Genomic DNA, 23,770 nt, shown 5'->3' on the forward strand with positions numbered 1-23,770 from the left:
CAGGTACCACAGCAGAAAAAAACTTTTGGCCCAGTGGTTGGGACCCTATGAAGTGGTCAAAGCTGTGGGGGAGGTGAACTATAAGGTCCGGCAGCCAGGACGCCGGAAGCTGAAGCAAATTTACCACATCAATCTTCTAAAACCTTGGCACAACTAAGGCATGTTTAGTTACCCAGGAGGCCCTTCCCCAAGAGAATAACCTACATGAGCAAATGAGGATATCACCCGACTTGATGCCCAACCAAAAGGTCGAGGCAGCCAACATGATCAACCACAACTGAGATGTGTTCTCTACAAAACCGGGGCAGATGACCAAGACCTATCACCATATCCGCATGATCCCTGGAGCCAAGGTAACATTGAGACCCTACCGAACCCCAGCAGCCAAAAGAGAAGAGATCAAGGCCGAAGTCAAGATGATGTTAGAATTAGGGATCATTGAGGAACCTCAGAGTCAGTGGTCCAGTCCAATCGTACTAGTGCCCAAACCTGATGGTACCACAAGGTTCTGTAATGACTTTTGCCGATTGAAGTATCCCAATTTAATGCATATCTCATACCACGCATCGACGAACTGGTTGATCGATTGGGTAGTGCCCGATTCCTGACTACCCTGGATTTACAAAAGGGTATTGGCAGATTTCCCTGACCAAAGAAGCTAAAGAGAAGACCGCGTTCTCCACCCCAGCCACCTTTCAGCACTTCATGGATAAGTTGCTGCAGCCTGATACTAGTTATGCAGCTGCATACCTAGATGATGTAATCATCCATACACCAGACTGGGAAACCCACTTGGAGAAAGTTGAGGCAGTACTGCATACCTTAAGGCGGGCTGGCCACACTGCTAATCCCGATAAATGTGCCACAGGGTTAGTAGAGGCTAAGTACCTGGGGTATATTGTAGGAAGGGGCATAGTGAAACCCCAAATGAATAAGCCAGAGGCGATTCAAAACTGGCCCCGGCCGATCCGGAAGAAGCAGGTCTCTGCATTCCTAGGCATAGTAGGGTATTACTGACGTTTTATTTCACACTTCGCCACTAGGGCAAGTCCCCTAACAGATCTGGTAAAGGCCCAAGGTCCAGACATGGTGAAGTGGACCAACGCAGCAGTAGGAGTATTCACAGACCTTCGGACAGCCCTCTGTAATTACCCCGTACTCATAGCCCCAGACTTGAACAAAGAATTTATTTTACAAGCAGATGCTTCTGAGGTGGGGTTGGTGGCTGTTCTATCACAAACGGTAGGAGAAAAGGAACACCCGATCCTCTACCTAAGCAGAAAGCTTCTCCCAAGAGAACAAAAATACACGGTAGTCGAGAAAAAATGCCACTGCTGGAAAAACTGGGCAGTACAAACCCTATCAGGCACAAGGAAGAAGGCCCTGAGGTAGGGGTGAACTAATTGTTGAAGGGGGGGGGGCGCTGCTGTGGGGAAGTGGCCCAGGGAATTGTACTCATCCTGTTTCAAAAAGTCTGCTATCAATAGCTGCTACTATTAGGGTCCCTGGGCTGGAGCCCGGAGTAGAGGGCAGGTCCAGGCTCCCCCCAACCCCCACTCTTCCTGGTTAATCAAAGAGACTGTGGGCTGGTCTACACTGGGGGGGAAAGCGAATAGCGTAGCTGAAGTTGAAGTATCTTAGATCGAATTACCTGGGGTCCACAAAGCGCGGGATCGATGGCTGCGGCTCCCCCGTCAACTGCGCTACCACAGCTTGCTCTGGTGGAGTTCCAGAGTCGATGGTGAGCGCGTTCGGGGATCGATATATCGCGTCTTAACGAGACGCGATATATCGATCCCAGATAAATCGATTGCTACCCGCCAATACGGCGGATAGTGAAGATGTACCCTGTGAGACAACAGATACTGTATGAGGGAGGGCTGCTTCTTCCCACCTCCCTTGCTGGCTTATGATGAAAGTGGCTCAGTAGGCTGTGACCCTTACCTCTAGAAAGAGAAGGGCTATGTGGAGGGTCACAGTGAGCCTCTGAGGCTAGCGTAATCCACCTGGAAGCACAGGACTCACTGAGACAAGGTCCGAGCTTTGTCACAGAGGCTAACGCACAGGACATTACTGCAGCAATTTCAGGACTTGCATCCATTGTTAGAATGCCACATTGATACATCATCATCTTTTCTGTGGGACAATATCAAACACCACAACTAACGTAGCTGGTTTTCAGACAACAAACTTAAGTCTGGATCTATGAGGGTGTATGGAAGTGTGTGACAGAGAGAGAAAACAACCCAAAGCTAACCAACTCCTCAATAACACCTTTAGAAAAGAAAAGAAAAAAACAACAAAAAAGTCTATATTAAAAACAAAGGACAGAGCAGTAAAAAGCAGTATGGCAAGAAACAAGTACATGGATAACATTGTGAAAGAAACTTAAGCAGCTGCTGGCAGAGATTATAATGTTTTTACAATCAGATCAACAAGGTCCTAACGGGCAAGACACTAGCTAGAGTGCCTGTCAAGGATAAGGAAGGACTTCAAAAATAAAAATGAACTGGGAGGGATAGGTGGAGCACTTTCAAGAAGTGGTGTTGCTTTGATTAGCACAAGAAATTATTGAGTTTGACCAAGAAATTAAACATCCAAAAGTAGACATGACATCTCACATCACAAAGAAATCAAACACACAATATAAAAAAGTTGAAAGCTGCAGGAGAAGACCAAACCACTGAGGAAAAGCTTAAAGTGTAGATTATGAAACCTTTGATTAAAAAAAGCATGGGACCAGAAAAAGCCTCTGTAAAAATGGAAAAAATTGCTTTATAGTCAAGGTACCAAAAAAAGGTGACCTACGTTATTGCAACAACTGATAAGGTGTTCTATTCCTCTCAGTGATAGGCAAAGTCTTCTGCAGTTTCCTTGCAAGCAAAAGAAAGGAAACTGTTGAAATGAAGCTAAGGGAAAAGTAAACTAGATTTCAATTCAGAAGATCATGTATAGACCAAATATTCACACTAACAATCATTGATGACATCAAATGGAAAAATCATAAGCGTCATAGATTTCAAAAAAACATTTGACAACATCCATTGAGATTCACTGTGAATAATCTTGAAGAGTTATAGTTTGGCAACAAAAGTGATGAATATCAACAAGGTTGGTTATCAAGGTACATCATGCACAGGTGCTACAGGCTAGCTCACCCTTTAAAGAGATTTGGGCTCCGCCTCTCCTATAGCAGAACAGCCACTGTGCAAGCTGACCCTGATTGGCTAGGGATCAAGTAGCTCAATTCAGTAATCAGACCAATCTGGGGAAGAGCTAGGTGATTTCTATAAAGGACTGCGTGGCAGGCTCAGGTAAAGGCCAATCTCCAGGAAGTGGATGGGGAATAAAACTCCAAATAGGGAGAACCAGAGTGGGGGAAGGACTCCAGTGCTGTAACCCTTAGAGTTAGCAACTCGAATGGGAGCCAGGCCTCCAGAGAGAGTCAGGAGAGTCAGTACTCTGAGCAGAGTGGAAAACCCTTTTGTTTATGTTTTTTATACCTGAGAAGGCCTCCTTGCTGGAAGGTAGACATGTTGCAGGAATATTGCAAGAGGAAAAATTAGGTGGAGCCACATCTGCACTACACTACAGTGGGCCAAAAGGGGGTTCAGGAAGGATGCCACAACATGTAAATTAAACAGACATGAGCAATTGATACCATGACTGGGATCACACAAAGATGCAGTCCCTCACCTCTCCTCTTTGGCACTGCCACCAACTTCATTATGAAAACAAAAGTGTAGACATATACAACACGGGCATGGCATGGTTTAACAAAAATACACTAGAAGACCTAGATTTTGCTGATGACATCGCAACTCAAAGAAGCCACAGAAATACAAGAGGTGAATCAATTCACATTCTTTGACAGTAATAAAAGCCAATGGTAGGAAATAATGTCACAAATTGGTAAGACAGCAGCTACGTTGACCAGTTTCAACAAGATTTGGTCATCTGAAGTCTACAACTGAAAGATCAAATCACAAATCTTCAATTCAAATGTCATTTCTACCCTATGCATGTGAAAGCTGGCAATCCAAAAGGTAGACATATCTAAATGCCATTACATTGAATGAATTGGTAACAAATGCAGAGATTTTTTCAGAGTTCAACAATCTCTGATCTCCAAAGTTATCAAGAAAAGAAGGGGGAAATATCTGGGGCATAAGTTAAGAAACCAGAGCATCTTCCATGATAGATATACATTGGGCAGCTGGAGGAATAGGTAAGAAGGGCCAACCAAAAGAAACCCTCTATCAAGCAGTATTCAAAATGAGACTTAAACACGGATGGTATGCAAAGAGTGACCCAGGCTAGACATGGTTGACAGAGCCTTGTTCATGTTCTAAGCAATGTCTGACAGTGTGGGAAGGATTCAGATTCTTACAGATTTCAAGGCATTCTAAACTGCACAAGACAAATGGCAAATAGATGATTTAACTAACAATTATATCAAGCCATTATGACAATTTTGGAAACTCCATCATATTACTAAATAGGCATACAGTTCATACAATTATAATGGTGCACTATGATGTTATGAACAGAGGACATTGTCAAAGATATTCACCATCATTTCTAAAATCAGTGATGACAAACAATTGAAAGCATGCAATGAGAATCACTTGGCTTAGCTTTGTTAAGAAAAATAAAATTACAGAAAATTAAAAGTTACATGCCCTTTGTTCAGAATAGTAGGCCTAAAATGTATCTTCACCTTTTACCAATAACATTTAATTTACATTATGATAGTCAGATTTTGATGAATTTGACCCATTTGATGTTACACCTACCAAGTTACAAAAGTTTGGTTGAATCTTTTCTACATTCAGATTGAGAATAATGAAACTTTCTTCTTGACCGCTATGAGTTCTCTACAGTTTATATAGTGTTTATGAACTATTTATTGTGTATTTATTTTTGATTTTGCTAAGTACATATTCCTAATGAAATATTTTACTATGCCAGAATAGGTGACATTTCATTGTACTGTACATCTGGGCTGGGCTGAAGATGTGTACTAATATTAAATATAACAATGTTCTAAAGGGTGCAGAAACCAGGACATATTAGCTCTAGATTTGTAAAGTAAGTTCCAGTTCAAATGAAGGAGACATTTACTGCGGACGTGAGGCACTTAACTAATTCTTTACATTCAATTTCACACAAGTCAGAGAATACATAGATCAGAGCAAAGAGACTTCCTGTAAGATGTCAACAAGGCAGTCCTCAAACAAGGTTAGATGTACAGAGAAAACAAATGGAAGACAATTAACTAGGAAAGTTAAAAGGAGCAAGAGGTCAGAATCATGGGAACATGGAAAAAATGAACAAGGTCAGTTGACATGCAGCAAGGAGGGAAAACGTCAACGCATAAGACAAAGTATTAAAATAAAGTGGAAATAACATAGACCTAACTCAGGACTAAAATTATAAAGTAAAACACCAACAATTAAGTTTAGTACGCTGCACACTGCTATACCACCCAATAGCAGTTCTAGGAGATCAGGTTGACAAACTCATATTTAACCAGTTTTGATCAATACACCTTTTCTTCTGAAGTACATCATGTGCGTTTAAAATAGTGTGGTTAGGGAAGATTAATGGAGTCTGTGCTTGCAGATGTTGTTAACAAAACTAGGCTTTTTCCTGGAAATCAGTGTGGAGTGAGAGGTGAGGATGTGTATTAATTACCATACTTGTTGATTCCCAATTTTTCACTCTTAAGTTTTTATGTTTGTTTCCTTTCAATAGAACTATTTTAAAAAAATCCATTAAGCATGACTGGACACTGAATGTACCCATTCCCAATCTCCCACCTCCCTTCCTTAGGCACCTGAAATTATCTCATACTTCGAGTTTGTTGGCTTATATCATGGTTTCAAAAGTTCATGATTTTTATTCACTTTTTAGAAAAATGAATATGGAAGATTTTCAAAAGAAATAGAACAAGATGGAAACATGAAGCTTTTGACACCACTATTGCGTCTACAAAGATAAGATGCTCTAACAATGCAGTATCAGGGTGTGGTAAAGTAAATGCAATATAAGTTATAATAGAAAGAATTTTTTCTCCCTCAAATAGTAAAATGGATAATCAATGAAGAAGCCTTAGCCGGATCCTATAGTGTTTGTCTACACTTGAAATGCTATAGCGGCACAGTTGCACCTCTGTAACGCCTCAGTGTAGACATTACCTACATTGATAGGATGGGTTCTTCCATCGGTGTAGAAAGTCCATCTTCTTGAGAGGCAGCAGCTAGGTTGACGGAAAAATTCTTCCATCAACCCAGTGCTGTCTACACTGGGGTTAGGGTGGCTTAACTGCTGCACAGGGGTGTGGATTTTTCATTCCCAGAATAACAGAGGCCTTGTCTACCCTAAACGTTTTGTTAGCAAAAAAATGCCTTTTGCCGACAAAAGAGTGGAGGTGTACACACTACAAAGCTATTTTTGGTGGAAAAACTCTGCTGTTTTGCTGGCAAAATAAACCCACCTCAACAAGAGGCATAAGCTTTTTGCGGCAATGTTAAAGTGACAAAACGTCAGTGTAGACACCGCTGTTCATTTTGTCGACATAACTGGCTTCTGCCAGTATCCCACAATGCTTGCTATGATCGCTCTGCTCATTGATTTGATCTCTGCTACCCTGCAGGCATGCGCCCCCTCCCCTTTCAAAGCTCTGGGAAGTATCTGACAGCAGAGCATGCTGCTCCATGTGGGGAACAAAGAGAAAATCATTAACATGGAATGCTCCTGTTCTGTCCTGCACTAAGAACACAGCAGCAGGCAGACTGCTATGCGGGGGGACTGCTATGCTGCTTTGGCATTCCTCAGCACGGAGAGCTCACAGACCTGCTCAGGATGCGGCCCCCAGCAGCTGAGGCGGTAGAGAGAGAACTCCAAGGGAATCACAGAACCATAAGCAAGCAGGCAGAGCAGGAGAGACTGCAATGCTGAGCAGAGCTGGGGGCTGACTTGGGAGGGTGTCCACTTCCCCCTGCCTCAGGATAGGTCAGTCAGCCTGCCCCAGACACACCACTCTCCTCTCCCTCCCCCCACACACTTCAGTTGAAAAAGCAACTGACCATCTACTAGGATGTGCCTGGAACGATGGGATTGAGAAACCTGCATCATGTGATCCTGTAGCTGCCCCATGAGGCATTGCAAACACTTCCCAAAGCACCCTGCGGCCAGTTGCATAGTGGGATAGCTACCACAGTGCACTGCTCTCTCTGTTGATGCAAGAGCTGTTAGTGTGGATGCACTCTGACTCAAGGAGCTAGTGTGGACATGCAACAGCAGTTTTAATGAAAGCGGCATAACATTTGCTGACAAAACTTTGTTGTGTAGACAAGGCCATAGTTAAGCTGATTTAATTTTCTAGTCTAGACCAGGCCATAATGGCTAACCTAAGACAACTAATAATCTACCATGAAATAATAATAATAATCTACCTTGCCATCAGCACAATTACAACTAGTGTTAGCTTTACACCCAATAGCAAATGCTTCCATGATTGGACCTCAACTCTGCCACACTTATTCATGATGTGTAATAATTAGAGTAATGGCACTCCTCCTATGAGTAGGAACTGCTTACCATGAGTGACGGCTGGTCTACACTGAAAAGTTACATTGGCAAAGCTAGTCTCTGGGTTGTGAAAAATCCACACCCCTGAGAGACACTGGTAAAACAAACTACCCTCTCCCCAGTATAGATGGTAGCTAGGTTGATGGAAGAATTCTTTTGTCAACCTAGTACTACATCTCAGGGAGTGGATTACCTTTGCTGACAGGAGAACCCCTCCCATCGCTGGAGTGTCTACACTGAAGAACTGCAGCTGTGCCACTGTGGCATTTTAAGTGCAGGCATAGCCTAAGAGTTAAACCATCTGGCCCTGAATTAAAAAAAAAAAAAAAAAAGTACATACAGGTAATACTCTGACAATGTTTTCTCCTTGTGATAGAAGAGCATTTATACCTACAATGCTGTATGTCCAACTCTGTCCATCAATAACCTCCATAGTCAGTTTTGTATTTTACACACACTGATTTTTCCCCCCAAACAGATACAAGCAGAACATTACCTGCAGACATAACCTGCTCAAATTCTTATATTCTTATCAAAGCGCAATCTAGAAAATATTCTCAACAACCTAAAAAGCACAATGAGACAGCTCCATACACAAAAGGCAAAGGTTTCCTGGAAAATATAAGCTAAATTTATGTTAAATACACTTAGATTTCAACAGGAAAATAAAAGCCACATTGAAAAGGAAAGCAGTATGCCTTCAACAGCTGAACTTATTATAATGAATAGTATTTGACTTGATCAGTTGAGCTGCCTTTGGAAATAGCGGTATTGTGTGTGATTCTAATACAAGACATAACTTTTTATTAGAAAGGCTTGGATTATTCTTTCTTATATATAAGGTAGACTTATTGTGCATAGTATTTCTAGTACTATATTCCATTGAAATGTTCATTAGTCAGTACTGTAGCTTGTCTATACGATGGAGTAATATGCTCAACGGGGGTGTGATTTCTAAAGCACAGTAACACGTTGCACATTAATTGCTCCGTATAGATCCTGTTGGTGCACACCTACTGCACTTTAACATAGTACTGTTTCTAACAACATTATGTTAAAGTACACCAGCAGCAGCTACATGGACCAATTAATGCACAGCAAGTTGGTGCACTTTAGAAATCACACCCCCGAAGAGCACATTACCCCACTGTGTAGTTAAACCATCAGAGGCAGGTCACCTACCACACTACTTGAAAGGTGCTCTAATATTACATTGATGAGGGTGGCATAAGAATTTATATAGGACAGAATCATCTGTATAAATTGGCTTTCATTACTTCTTAACATAGTACTGCATTATACATTCAGTACATACATGGTACATAACCAATGTCAGCCTGATTTTCTGTACAGATTTAGGGAATATAAAAAACAAGAAGCTGTAGCTTCAGTCCCAGAATAAAAAGTTACTTATTAGTTTATGCCCATCTCAGGGTCAAGGGAGGACCAATCCCTACCTGCATAAATTAAGGTAACCCTCAATACCAATAAAAAGAAGAGCCATCCATTAAGGATTCTAGCCTCCCAACATGATTCATCCATAAATTAGAGACAGAACAGGTTTTTAAGAGAGTTCTGTAACAAGGGATTTTAAAAAACGTATTTATAAATACAACAAAAATACTACCGCATAAATAATTCAACTTGATTTTACTCACTGGTGGTGTTGTCTAGTAGTTAGAAAGGAATGGGAGTTTGGTTCCTGGTTCTATTCCCAACTAGCACGTTATAATCAATCAGTGTCCTGGACAAAAGTCTGTTATTTAAGAAGACCAAATCTTCAAAAGTCGCAAAGAAATTGTTGACACAATTTTAAAGATAACACCTTTGCAGTCGCATTTAATCATGAATACTTTTATCCACAGAATATCAAATGTGCATGCTAATACCTTAGACATGTAACTACTCTGTTCTGACATATGTCTAGTTTGCATGTAAAAAACCTACCATTTATTGTGATAAGGCACTCTACTCACTGTGGGGTGGTGCCACATCCTGGCCGTTCTGGGGATTAGCTCTGCCAGGCCAATGCCCCTTGTGGCAGTTGCACTCTGTGTATTCTCTGTCAGTCCACAGCCCCTCTTTCACTCTAGGAGTTCCTGCTTCCTCTTTGTGACTTGGCCCTCTCGCCAAGTCACTCAGCATATTTCCCCCTTCTGAGGTATCAAAGTCTTTCCTTACAAGGAGACTTAGGGGCAGCAAATGGGAGGGCTGCCTATGATGCCACTTCCCCAGTGGCTGGTAGGGGAACCCAGGCCCACTCTCTACTCTAGGTTCCAGATCAGGGACCCTCTAGTCAGCAGCCAAGGTCTGCTTCCTTTTGGACCTTACTACCTTTTCCCTGAGCCTTTCCTTACCCTCTGCCTCACCCTCTCCGGGGTGCATCAACCACACAATGCCCTCCTCCCGGCGGAAGGCATTGCTTCCCTACAGCTCATTTGGTTCCCAGCTTCCTGGCTTTATAAACCTGGCCCAGCTCCTCCCCCAGCTGGACTTCATCAGCAGATTAGGCCTTAGCACTCCTGGCTTTCCTCCAGGTGCAACCTATAGGTCAATTGGTCTAATTTACTCCGTAAGACCTGGTGTGGGGTGGACAGTTATATCCTTGGGGGCAACAGTTTTAGGAAGAAATCACATGAAACACAGAGCTGTAAACCTTAAAACAGCCATTTATTGTCACACACTGAACGAACCAAAAACTAGCCGAAACTGGTTTGGCTATCCCCTAATAATCTAACTCAGTTGCCATAGCAACAACAAGATTCTATTACCATGACAACCAAATACACAACATATTCATCCCCCCCTTAATGAGAACATGCCCTAAATCAGGGGTGGCCAACTTGAGCCTGAGAAGGAGCTGGAATTTACCAATGTACATTGCCAAAGAACCACTGTAATACGTCAGCTCCCCCACCCACAGCTCCCAGCACCTCCCGCCCACTGGCAGCCCCTGGCAATCAGTGCCTCCCCCTCCGTCCCCACACCTCCTGATCAGCTGTTTCATGGCATGCAGGAAGCTCGGAGGGGGAGGAGCAAGGGCATAGCAGGCTCAGGGGAGGGGACAGGATGGGATGGAGTGGGGCAGGACCTGTGGCAGAGCCAGGGGTTGAGCAGTGAGCACCCCCTGGCACATTGGAAAGTTAGCGCCTATAGCTCCAGCTCCAGAGTCGGTGGACCTATACAAGGAGTCGCATATTAACTTCTAAAGAGCCTCATGTGGCTCCAGAGCCACAGGTTGGCCACCCCTGCCCTAAATAAAAACAAACACTAAACTAGAGAAGAAGGTTGGACTGCCTCTGTTTCCGGCTAAGCCCCTGGGATTATTTTGTCCCGTAACCGTGGGTTCGCCCTAGCTAAAGATCCAGCCATTGAGGAGGCCTTCTGTCTCTAGGTGGAAGACGGTGGACTTCTGGTGTTGTTGCACCTGACAGTGTCCTGGGCGCAAGCCTGACAATGGGCTCAGGGTTCGTAGCATGAATGGGTGAGGATGTGGTATCAGGTCGTTCAGGGCAGGGGTGTATCTCTGCCACTGTCAGTAATGGAGGGGGAATGTCATGAACAGGTGACTCTTGATTCAACGTCTCGCCAGAAGTGAAGTCAGGCAACTCAACTGAAGATGTGTCCTGGGGACTGGTATGACCTGGCAACAGCTGATCAACACGTCGCCGCCAGGTGAGATCCTCTGCAGTCTGGACTGTGTAGGAAACAAGTCCTGTTTGAGCACTGACAGTGGCAGGGACCCATTTAGCTCCAGAAGTATAATTCCGAGCCAAAACCAGCTGTCCTGGTCTTTTGCTCTGGGTGTATGCCTGATGACTTGATCTTGCTGCTGATGTTGCACAATTTGTCAGGATTCAGAAGGTCTCAGCAGATCAAAGCAAGTGTGCACCCCATCACACATGTATACAGACTTTCTGTGGGTCAGACGGGGAAATTATTTGAAAATTTGTGATTGCTGCTTTGCAAGATAAATTCCAGTCCCTTTGAAAATTTGATTCTCTCTTAGACCTTTTCTATTCCTGGTTTCTATCCAACAAATAATGACAAATTTGACTTGAAAATTATTCTCACAAAAACCAGAAACATGATTCATCTGTATTATTCCATTGAAACTTGGTGTAATGCACTTGATAGTTGGGGGGGGAGTGGAAATCTATGTTTCTTTTCTGGTAGCTCTCTTCTTTTCTTCCAAAAAGTGTTTCTCCACAGGTAGCAGATTAATTATGACAATCCAAATAACACAATGGGTAGCACTATTTCCCCCCTGATTATCCAAATCATAAAGAAATACAGCTTTACCTTTGCACAATACCTTATGTTGACAGACATGATGCATCTTGCTAAAAATATTTAGTGTCAGAAAACATGGCAGCTGAACAATTTCCCTATGAGAGTGCACAACTCAAAGATCTGTTTGTTGCAGAGAGGCTGAGTCACTGCACATGTAAACACCCATGCTGCTCACTTTACATTAACAATTGACTTCTGAGCATGATTTCAGGTTTAAATTATGATCTTCAAATGTCCAAGCTGCACAACTCAGACTGCATTCAATGGGTATTGAGGGTTCCTGGTGCTTCATAGTATACTGAAAGCTGAAATAAGGAATCCGGGTGCTGTCTGTCCCCTTTATCTTGCCGTGGTGGCAAGATTTGGAAGGGTCACTTTTGATGTCAGATCCTAGATTGCAGTGGTGGGGCATCATCAATACAGGGTCTTCTCCTGTGCTCTTTACTCTGACACTCTACCAGTGCCTGATCTTAGAAGGGTTTCCAGTCACAGTACAAAGCTCACTTGTAATGTTAACTAGTTACTATAATCCTAACTAAACAGCGAAGTCTGGGCCCTGTGTAATAATTACATTGAGTTACTCTTTTGATGACTCGCACCATTCTGATTGATTTTCAAGGTTAATCTGAGGTGTCCAGAAGCCACAGAGTTAGACTCTATACAAGGATCTGAAAAAACTAGCATGTTTACTAAAATGTAAATCTGCTGCAGCTTTTTGCTAGGAGCTGTATTTGTTTTGTTTTGTTTCTTTCCTTTGTCTGGTAACAAAATATCAACAAGGAAGCAAAATATCAACACGAATGAATGCAGATTCACTTCTCTCAGTTTTTTTCTGTACTACTATGGTTTTCTAGAGTCTCAGCATCCAAACTTATCCTGACCTACCATTCAGTAGAGAGTCCATTCCTCTTACCAAGGCACTTTAAACATAACAGGTATCTGTTAGTCTTTGATCTGAATTGAACACTTTCTATATCAAGTCTTAGGGTCTCAAACTTGTAGCAAATATGCTTTGGCTGGGGAATAAAACATGTTTCTCTAAATATTTTTTCTTTTCCAATTTAACAGCCACATTTCTTTAACATTTATTCTCCCTAGTCCCTAGCCCTCTCTTGCATTTAAAGATGGTGAATTTTTTTAGCTTCTCTTACCTATATTAGGCAGACTATCACATAACTCTGTCAATATGAAGGAGGTGACATTCTGTTCTCTGAAACTGCCAGTTACAACGATTAAGCAGAGAAAGCTAATTGCCAGTTTTATCACAAATTGCCCATCTTTAGTGTAGGTTTTAATTCAGCCTTGGAGGACTATTGGCCCAGACACTCAAAACTGCAGCCAACCTTACATGAAACAGAGATTTAAAAACAAAACAAAAAAAACTTTTAATCTTTGCTCAAACAAATGCACCCTCAGTGTGTCATAACTGACATTTTAATCTCTATCAATCCTCTCTGGAATCAGTTCCCTTTTGTCAGGGCCATTCCTTCTGCAAATGGACAAAGATACTTGCTTCCCACACATGCTGCCTCCTGTCTTTACCTGATATGCACCTCGCAATGCCAAGATACTTGATACTTTGGTTTCTGGAAGCAGTCAGTTGAAATTACTTTAGGAGGACAAAATATGAGCAGGTGTCACTACAAACAGATACATCCAACTGCTGTGAAACTGTGGGGCATGCAGGAAACTTCCTAGAAGGCTACATGCCTGCATCAAAAGTATAAGGGAGTTAACTTTAATAAAATAAATTAGAACCATATTTTCTCACTATACTGTGTCTTCCTTGACTGGTGACTATGAGAAGGGCAGGGTGCAGAAATGATGCTTATTAGCTGAAACTGCCAACCACGATTAGTTTATTTTGATTAGCTTTATAATCATCCTGCAATTTGAGGAGTTGTATAGGCAGCATTTTAGGACTTCTCTCACATTTGCTTGAAGGCTGCGTGATACACAGTCCTGCTATCTGAAGCAGTAACAAATGTCCCCTATTCATAGGCACCAACTCCGTGGGTGCTCTGGGGCTGGACCAGCTGTTGGGCCCAGCCGATCAGCTGTTCTACAGTGGGCTGGAGGTGCTGGGGGAATAAGGCGGGCCGGAAGAAGCGGAGAGGGATGGGAAGAGGTGGAGCAAAGACGGGGTACACTCAGGGGAGGGGACGGAGCAGAGGCTCAAAGAAGTGGAGTGACAGTGGAGTCTTGGGGGAAGGGATGGAGTGGAAACAGGGCCATGGGGTAGAGCATCCACCCAGAAAAGTGAAAATCGGCACCTACTTCTGAGTAGGTGTATTCTCACATTGTATTCCTAGGACCATCGGGCTTTTCTCTGTTCAGAAAAGTGTTACCATTAGTTTCAGTAGTCAGGCAGAAGTCAGTCAAATATCTCCTTAAAGAAATAGAAGTGTATTTTGATTCCATATGTAAAGGGTTAACCTGCCATTAGAACACCTAGCTTTTGCAAAGGACTACTGAAATCTGAGAAACATTTTATCATTGTGTCTTTCAAGAGGTTCTTAATGTCAGAATCACAATTCATTCTGATGGTACATCTGATATATAGGCATATGTCCTGGTGAATGATTTGTACTTTAGAGTGCTAATTCACTATTAAATATTTTAAAGTATAGACTTAGGTTTAATACATTCAAGGTAATGTAATCCCTTTCTCTTCTTCATAGACGTAAATTTGAGTAGTTGAAAAAGAGTTCCAAGAAGAAAGAAATGCTAACTTTGATATTATACATTTTCTATGGATCAAAATACACAAATGGTTGTTACTGAAGTCCCTCCACACTCGTCAATACCGAAACAGGCTTTCCCCTTCACACAAACTACATTTAATGTGTAAAGCTTTAATGTTCAACAATATATGGCACCAGGCAGTAATGACAGGCTGATCCTCACCACACCAGACCAGGGACCTTTGTGACCACCACCACTATAATTAATGAAATGACCATAGGTTTCTGATGCAGCAAAACATTTGTTTTCTAGGCCCTCTGAGTAAAAATTGAAGATTGTTTTCTGTAGTGGAAAACAGTTCATGAGAATGGGCAATAAATGTAAGTAAAAATGGCTAAATTTGCTCAGTTTGTTTCACTGTACAGAGAACTATCTCCATGGACTCAGTCTCTAAATGACTATCTTGTTTTCCATTACCTAAGCGTGTAGTTAGGTGAAGTAATCCTTAACCTGTTTGGGTTTTTTGTGTGTGTGAATACAAAGAACATTCAATATAATGTTCTTATACAATATAAATGCTCTGAGAATTTATGAAAGACTAAAAGCATGAGCTTCTCGTACGATGCCAGCAAGTTTTGTGAACCTCTCAAATCACTCAAGTTACACTGTAGGAGCAGCTGGATAAGATGTTCCCAAAGGACAACTAAACAAATGGTATAGGTGTCAGTCTTCACTTTGAGTCAGCACTGAAGTAAAACCATTGCTTCGTGGCAGCGTATATGGTGTTTCTGGAAGCGCAGCATTTCAGACACGAAAAACTATGGTACTAATCAGATGTGGTCATTAAAAATCCCATGGCATGTTGATATGGGCAGGTTCAGTTCCGATACCTGGCTCTTCCCTACATAAAACTCCTAGCAGCTAGATTGGTTGTAGCAATGAAACCCCTTTCCTGTCTTGCCAGGAACCTCCTCCCATTAAGCAATGTGGAAAGGGCAGGGTGGTCATGAACCTGATAGCTGTTTGCAACCCTGCAGTGGAGAACCTGGGGTTGGATTTTCTTTTCAATATGCTGTCCTAAAGATCTTACACCTCAGATGGCGTGAAGTCATTCCACCTCTGGGGGGAGCTCTCGGAAGGATTGTGCTTCGAGAGAGACATCAGTCAGTCTATCTCAGCACTTCATGCAAAACCCCTATGAGGTAGAGCGGTGCTGTCATCCCCATTTTACAGAGGGGAGACTGAGGCACAGAGAGTAAGAGTCTTGCCCAAAGTTACACAGAAACATTGTGCAGAGCAGGGAATTTAACATTGGTCTCCCAAGTGCAAACTGGCACCATAACCACTGGACCAGCCTCTTTCAAGTTTCTGTCTCAGAAAGGGACACCACAGAATGCCTCATTTCTGCGTCACCAGCATATCACAGGCCCTGCCACCTCCTTGCCCTCTAAAATATTGGGCATCCCACAGGATGGTAACAGAGAGAATTCCATGTGCTCAGGAAAGCAGGGTGCATACAGTGGCTCTCAGCCTTTGCACGGGAGAGAGTGGTGGAAGGGGGCCGTGGAGTCACCTTGTCACGTTGTAACACCTGGCACAACCTGGCCCTCAGTTTGTAAGACACTCTTGGATCCTTTAAAGACTCTATTTAAATTCATGTTTATGACCCATTACTGCAGCTGAGATTAACTGTTCAGTTACAGTAATGCAGATTCTTTCTTTAGCTCCGTAACTTAATACTGTAGATTAATGAAAATTTTATCATAAATCTTAGAGCTCATTTATAGCATGAGTGGGAGAGAGACAGAGATGAGTGTTTAATTACAATAAGTAGTTTAATTTAAATGTTTAAGTATAGCCCAGACATTAATCAGAGCCTTAATCCCATTCACAGTAGGAATTAACAAAGAAAATATAGTCACTGGTTTAAACCTACTTTTTTTTTTTTTTCAAATATTGGAAATGTTGCAAGTTCACACACCATTTGTCGTCCAAAGGTCAGATCTTTCTTCAACAACAAGAACAAAACATGTATCTGAGTTTCCTTATATTTCTTTAGTTATCACTATTTTAAAAGCAGGTCAGCAGTGAAAGGGGAAACTAACCAAGCTTTCAGAACTACTGTGGAGTCATTTTCCAGTTAATCTGACCTCTTTTCTCACAGTAATAACTCAAAAAATATTTAAGAGTTCAAACAAGCCCTTGATTTGTTTTAAAGGGCACATTCAGTTTTTGAAACCAACATCAGTCTGACTAACTACTAAAGCTTTCTGCAGTAACAATATTCAGAAAAATGTCTAGAATTTTATATCCATAGGATTAACTCTAGACTTTCCTGGCTATTTTAAGAACACAATTTTAATTACACTGCATGTCTGAAATCAGAATTAGTTGATTTAAGAATTGAAAGGCCCAATACACTCAAGCATGGTCAAAAAAAAAGCAGATGCTTTTGACTGTGATATGAAGCAAGCTGTCATATGAGAGTTTTGGCATCTATCTGGGTTAAAAATACACTCTAAAATAACCTCACTCACAGTTTTTTAGGAACAGATGTACGCTTACAAGGATGGTTTTTCCAATGGATTATTTATCCTACTGAGGGACTTCTGCACAAATTTTATTTTATCTTCCAGTATCTTTTAACAATACCTCAACACTTTTGGGACAATGAGTTTTAATTATTATCATTAGAATTGGTTAAGAACTTTTTGACTGAACGTTTTTTCATTGGAAAATACCAGTTTCTCAAAACTGAAACATTTCAGGTAAATGTGTTGGTTTTGAAGGGAAGGCTTCTTGGGATGGAGTTTTTGGACTGACCAACCCACCTACTGCATTCCCAGTGTTTAAGGAATTTACCTGGTATGTGGGAGACTCAGGTTCAAGTTTCTACTCCATCTGATTCAGAGCCAGGACTTGAAGGTGTGTTTCTTTTGTCCCAGGGGAGGGCCCTAACCACTGGCTTAGTTTTGTTCCACACTGGAACAGAAGCAAATACCAAAACACTAATTTTTTTTCATGAAATTGAATTTTTTGGTCAGCCCTAATTATAATATTCTTCTGATGAGACCAAAAAATGATCAATAAACCAGTTCATTCCTTTGGCATGTCTGACTAGATACTCAAATACTTGGTTTGCCAGCAACTTTAGATTTTAGTTTAAATAAACTGAACTTGGTAAAAATTTGGAATATATAGCAGTTTTCCTAAGGTCATTCTCAACATTATGGTGATGGCATTGCTATGTATGTTCAGCTCTGTGGGCCCTATCCCTAAACCACAGGGTTTAATGTTCTAGGCATTTCTTTAGCTGTGAGCATCTTCCTTCTGCTTCATTATATTTCTAATTTTGTATTCCCTCAACAGTTCTTTTCCTCTGCAGCTTATGCTGAACATAAGGGGAAGTTAGTAATTTAGCTAGGTACCAGTCAGTGGTGCAAGTAAAGTCCATTTCTTACCGATATGGGGTGAGGGGAGCACCAATTAAGGGAGGGCACGTGATCTCACCATGTGACTCACCATGTGACTCCTCCCCGCCCCCAGCCCGGGGCCACCACACTCTCCCTGTCCTCTTCTCATGATCTAGCCCACGTTATTCTGGGGGTGGGGCTCGGTCGTCCTCCTGCTGCGTCGGAGACTTCGGAACCGCAGCGGGGAAAGGAGCTCTTCCGGCAATGCTCTACTGCCTCCAGCCCTGCCCCCTGTCCTTCCACGTAGCTGCGTCTCCTCAGTCTGTACAGCAGCAGCCCCGCCAAAGGCCAGGGCTGAGGGCACTACAACCTCTGGAGGAGCTGCCGGCATTCTGCTCCTTTTCCTGCTTTGGTTCCTGGGAGAGCCCTGCAGGTGAGGGCTTTCCCAGGAACCGCAGTGGGGAAAGGAGCAGAACTCCCAGCCCCACCCCCTGCCCTTCCACGGAGCTGCATCTCCATCCTCCTTCTGATTACTACAGCAGCAGCTCCACCAGAGGACAGCACCGCTGTTGTATAGATGGAGGAGACGCAGCTGCGTGGAAGGGCAGGAGGCGGGGCTGCCACACCAGAGAAGCTGCCAGCGTGGGGTCAACCGTGTGTCTTTCTGGTACACCGTACCAGCTATAAATATCTTACTGGTACAGTGTACTATACAGCCATACTTGCATTGCCTGTACCAGTGCTATGTCGCTAATTAATCTCCACAAAGGAACTGATTTTTAACTTGCCCTGATTTTTTTTTTTGTGTGTGTGTGTGTGTGTGTGTGTGTGTGTGTGTGTGTGTGTGTGTGTGTGTGTGAGAGAGAGAGAGAGAGAGAGAGAGAGAGAGAGAGAGAGAGAGAGAAGATGTCCTGATTTTATAGGGACAGTCCCGATTTTGGGGTCTTTTTCTTATATGGGCTCCGATTACTCCCACCCCCATCCCGATTTTTCACATTTGCTGTGTGGTCACCCGTGTGTGTGTGTAAAAAAGATCTGCTAAGATGATGTTTATTTACTACAAAAAGGAAGTTACCACGATGTAGACAGTATTAAAAAAAGCAATGCAATTCATAAGGTGTGAAAGATTAAACAATCATTCGGAGAGGTTTTTTTGGATTAGGGTAAGCAATACAATGGTGCAAAGAAGCGATATTGAAAATGTCCACCCACTCAGTTAATTAACACATTGGCACCAACCTGTCTGCAGATTTCACATCAGCATTAATGCTTCTTGCATTTGCTGGCTGCATCAGGAAATCCTGACTCCTGGCTTCCAACACTTAATGAGCTAAGCAGATGCAGTATAGAACATTCACATGATAAAATAAAATAATAAAAAAGAAACCACATTAGATGTGGTCACATGGAATTGAATTGAAATCTGGTTTCCAATCCCCAAACCAACTATTGGGCATTTTAAGCAATGTAATGACTGCATACAAAATAGAATAGTATGAAGGAGAGGGGAGAACAGAATGCAATTCTCGCTGAGGACCACTTCCCAAACAAACAACATTCAAATAGAGGGGCTGAAAAATGGAATTTTCATCTAATGAAAAAAATCGGAAATTTTGCTTTGTCCTGAATCAGAATGAAATAATTCCATTTTGCAAACATAAAATGTTTAGAGTAGACAATGCCGAAACAAAACGTTTTGACCTTTTCTGACCCAGAGCAGGAATTCGACTACTGGCCATTTTAATTCTGATTCCACAGATGTCATTGTATGGAAGGGAGGGTAGAGAGAAGGTAGGAGTCAAGCTGTGTCTCTGTCATCCAGAAATTAAAATAAAATGCTCCCTAGAATGGAGGAGGATAAGCCTCAGCTGGGAGTGAGTGGGAGGAGGGAGACCCTCACCACTGCATGGGACAACACTCCATGGGTTAGGAGCACTTTGCTGTCTGCCACCACTGTTATGGTATCTCCAATATGACCAAAAGGAGGTGACACCTAGAAGTGCTAGGGAATCACCAAGGACCCCTTCCATCTCCTTTGTGCTGCCCACTGCCAACCACTCCAAGACCAGGCTGGCCCCTCAGTCTCCATTCCTTTGCAAGCCAGGAGAAGCCCTCAACATTTCTCCTGGGTTCTGTTCCAGAGGAGTGTAATCAGGCATGACTGCATCTGCAGTCCATGAGGGGGCAGGTGACCAGATTGCTCTCCTCAATGAGCAAAGAGGGAGGAGATGCAGGCTCATGCCACAGTGCTGCAGGAGTGCAAGTAGATGGTCACAGCAGGAAAAGTGCTGCACAGGACCAGGAGTGCCTCCCAGACCACTGAGGAACAGAGGGAGGCATTTCTGAAGTAGTGGGCTGAGGCTACTGCCCAACTTCTGAGCCTGGCAGTAGCCTCAGGGATCACTCTCCTTCCTTGTCCCACCCATGGAGAAGAGTCCATTGCCATATTTTTAATAAAGCTATTTTCACAATCTCCCCTGCCTCCAAGAACTAATGTTATATTTGTTCATTTTATTGGTTTGTTACCATTAAAACTTGAAATAAAATGCAAATGCCTAAATGAACTACAAAATTGGATCAAAATTCTAAAGTGGGAAAGAAATTAAATGGTAAAGTGAAAACAAAATGAAATTGTCCCCTTTTTTTAATCACTCCAATATTGTTTCACTAAAATCCACACAATGTATTAATTTTTGCTGAATTCATATTTTCAAGCAAAAACAGTTGTCAGAAAATTCCTGATCAGTTCTATCTTCAAATGTACAGTATTTAAAATTACAAAAAGGTATAAACCGGAACATTTTTATACAATGTCATGTTGGATACAAAACTTCATGGGACATTCTAGGATATGATTTCTATGATTCAATATTGTGTGCATTAATATACATTAATATACTTTAGAAACTAACATACTTGCATTTTTCATCTTCTTGGATGACAGAATATTAGTCAAAAATTAGAGCAGAATACTAAAGTAGTGTGCATTCTACATAGAATAAACATAGAAGAAGAAGGGAGGACTTATGAAATAAAGCCAGGGGATAAAAGTAAGCACTATTATATAAAATACATTATATTAAATAAAAATTGAAAGAGAATAATTAAACTCAGTCAAAACTCATTAGTCATTATATCTTTGACCAGATCCTCCAAGAGTCATGGTAAGCGATTATAACGATATAATTGTTTATTGACTATAATATGGTGATTCAGAATGAAGATCAGACTTCAGCTGATTCACATGCTCAGAACACCCTTTTCAGGCATCTCTTGTTTTGCTAAACAAAGCACTCTAGTCTTTGTAAATCTTCACTGATACCACTCTTACTGTGGTCTAATCTCTTTAGCCAACTAAGCACAACTTTGTACTAGAGCACAAGCAGTTTGGCTGTCCTCTTGTTAAACAGTGCTTCATGCAGGGCACACATGATAGTACGGCTTCTTGATGCACACCAGCTTACAATTAGTTCCCGAGATTGGTTTTGACCTAGAAACCCTTTTAGCCTTATTCAAGGACTTATACCAAGGCCTTTTTTCTCTGGTATTTCTTGAGTAGGTATTTAAGAGGTGGAGAGCAACAGAGGGTCCTGTGGCACCTTTGAGACTAACAGAAGTACTGGGAGAATAAGCTTTCGTGGGTAAGAACCTCACTTCTTCAGATGCAAGGCGGAGAGGTGGAGAGTTTACGGAGAGGGTGGCTTTCTTGTGTTTTTGGTTTTTTTATATTTTTGGGTTTTTGTGTTGCACTGGAATGGTTTATGGATACTTTTGTAATTAAATATTACATCTGATTTTCTTTTAGAAATAGTATGCAGGCATCTGGAGCCAGATCCAACATCTGTTGAAGTCAATAGGATCCTTTTCACTGATTCCAGGGACACTCCTTTCTCAACTGCATCCTGTTGGTTTTTACTGAAAACGATAAAGCCTATAAAATAGATTAAATTTGAAACTGATGCAAAATAGCAATTGTGATCATAAAAACTTTCAAAATTACTGTCCTGCATTGCAAAAATTTCACGCTGAATATTGGTGACCTCCACAAATTTCATTCTAATAGATAAGAAGTTTTAAAGGATCTATGGTTTTAAGTAAAATTAAAGTCTTTTCAGCATCATGAGTCAGGTTGGCAAGTGCCTTATTTAGACAAAGAAGTCATTGTAGACCAGGGGAAGGCAACCTATGGCACATGTGCCGAAGGCGGCACGCAAACTGATTTTCAGTGGCACTCACACTGACCAGGTCCTGGCCACCAATCTGGGGGGGCTCTGCATTTTAATTTAATTTTAAATGAAGCTTCTTAAACATTTTAAAAACCGTATTTACTTTACATAAAATAGTTTAGTTATATATTATAGACTTCTAGAAAGAGACATTCTAAAAACGTTAAAATGTATTACTGGCATGCGAAACCTTAAATTAGAGTGAATAAATGAAGACTCGGCACACCACTTCTGAAAGGTTGCCGACCCCTGTTGTAGACCGTGAATAACAGTTCATAATATAGGTACATAGTCTTCTGCAAAATGCTCATTTGGAGGGTAGTCAATCTTTTACCTATACATACACACTTTGTTTTATAGTACATTTTTATCTTAATAATCTGGTCTCTGCCAGTTCAAGTAGTAGAGACACATCTAGAGCAGATTGTGGATGCCTTAGTGGAACTGTACATATTTCTTTTAGAAAAGAGAAAGAAAACAGTGGTAGCCTCAGTGTCATGCATTCTCGGACACAGGCAGGAGTGCTGACAGCACAAAATGGCAAGTGAAAAGACTACAACATGGAAAATGTAAAGGCTAGCATAGGATCAAGGGATGCACACGGTAAACACAGAACAAAGGGATGAGCACTAATATGCAGTGTGCGTGAATCAAACATCCGAGCTGAAAAAAACCTACTCATCTATATCAAAGCCCATGCATGAATGTGTAATGCAGAACACTCATTTCATTTTGTCCACTTTACTGTTAAATGTAGCAACAGATGTGGCTTCTATCACCTCTTTTGAGAAAAATATTCCATTGCCTAATATGGCTGACCTTACATATTTTTCCTAATGTTCTCCTTTCTCAACTGCATCCTGTTATTCCTACTTAAACCCTTTGTTATCAGCCTATCTTTGGATGCTTAGGAGAGTATGTTATATGGGGAAAAATGCTACACACTACTTCCCTTCTAGGAGGAGCAGAAGATGCTTGGAGTGCCTGAAATTATCATAATGCCTCAAATTAGAAATAACAAATATTCAAGTTGTGGAGTTGGGCTAAAGTTTCTTTCCCATTTATATGTTAGATATTAATTGGAGCAATAAAAGCAATGCTAGCTTTGCTAGTAAAATATAGGCACTGGTGCTTTCTGCTGTGTTTTTTAACAATTTGTCAATTTTACTGCTAGCACACATGCAGTGCACTGTGGTCCTTGGTAGGCTAATCTTTCATCTAAACTAATCCTTCAATTATTTCAGTGTCATGCAAGCACTGAATAAAAGTGCTGTTGATTTGAAATGAGGCCATAAAGTATAAAAACAAGTGTCTAGGAGTGCATAACACTCTCCAATTTTTCAGAGATGTAAATACAATGCAAATCTCATCTAAGCAATTTTAATGAAAAGTGTTTTTTTTTTAAAAAAAAAAAAAGATATGTCCTTGTTATTTATCTTTGGCTAAGTATATACACATACATATATGTACATAGACTAATGTGTGTGTACATATATGCAAATGTAAAGTTAACAAGCGTATGTTTTATCCAGACTTAGAAGTTCTTTTCTTTCTAGT

Source organism: Trachemys scripta, chromosome 9 (genome assembly GCF_013100865.1).
Source record: "Trachemys scripta elegans isolate TJP31775 chromosome 9, CAS_Tse_1.0, whole genome shotgun sequence".
Taxonomy (NCBI): Eukaryota; Metazoa; Chordata; order Testudines; family Emydidae; genus Trachemys; species Trachemys scripta.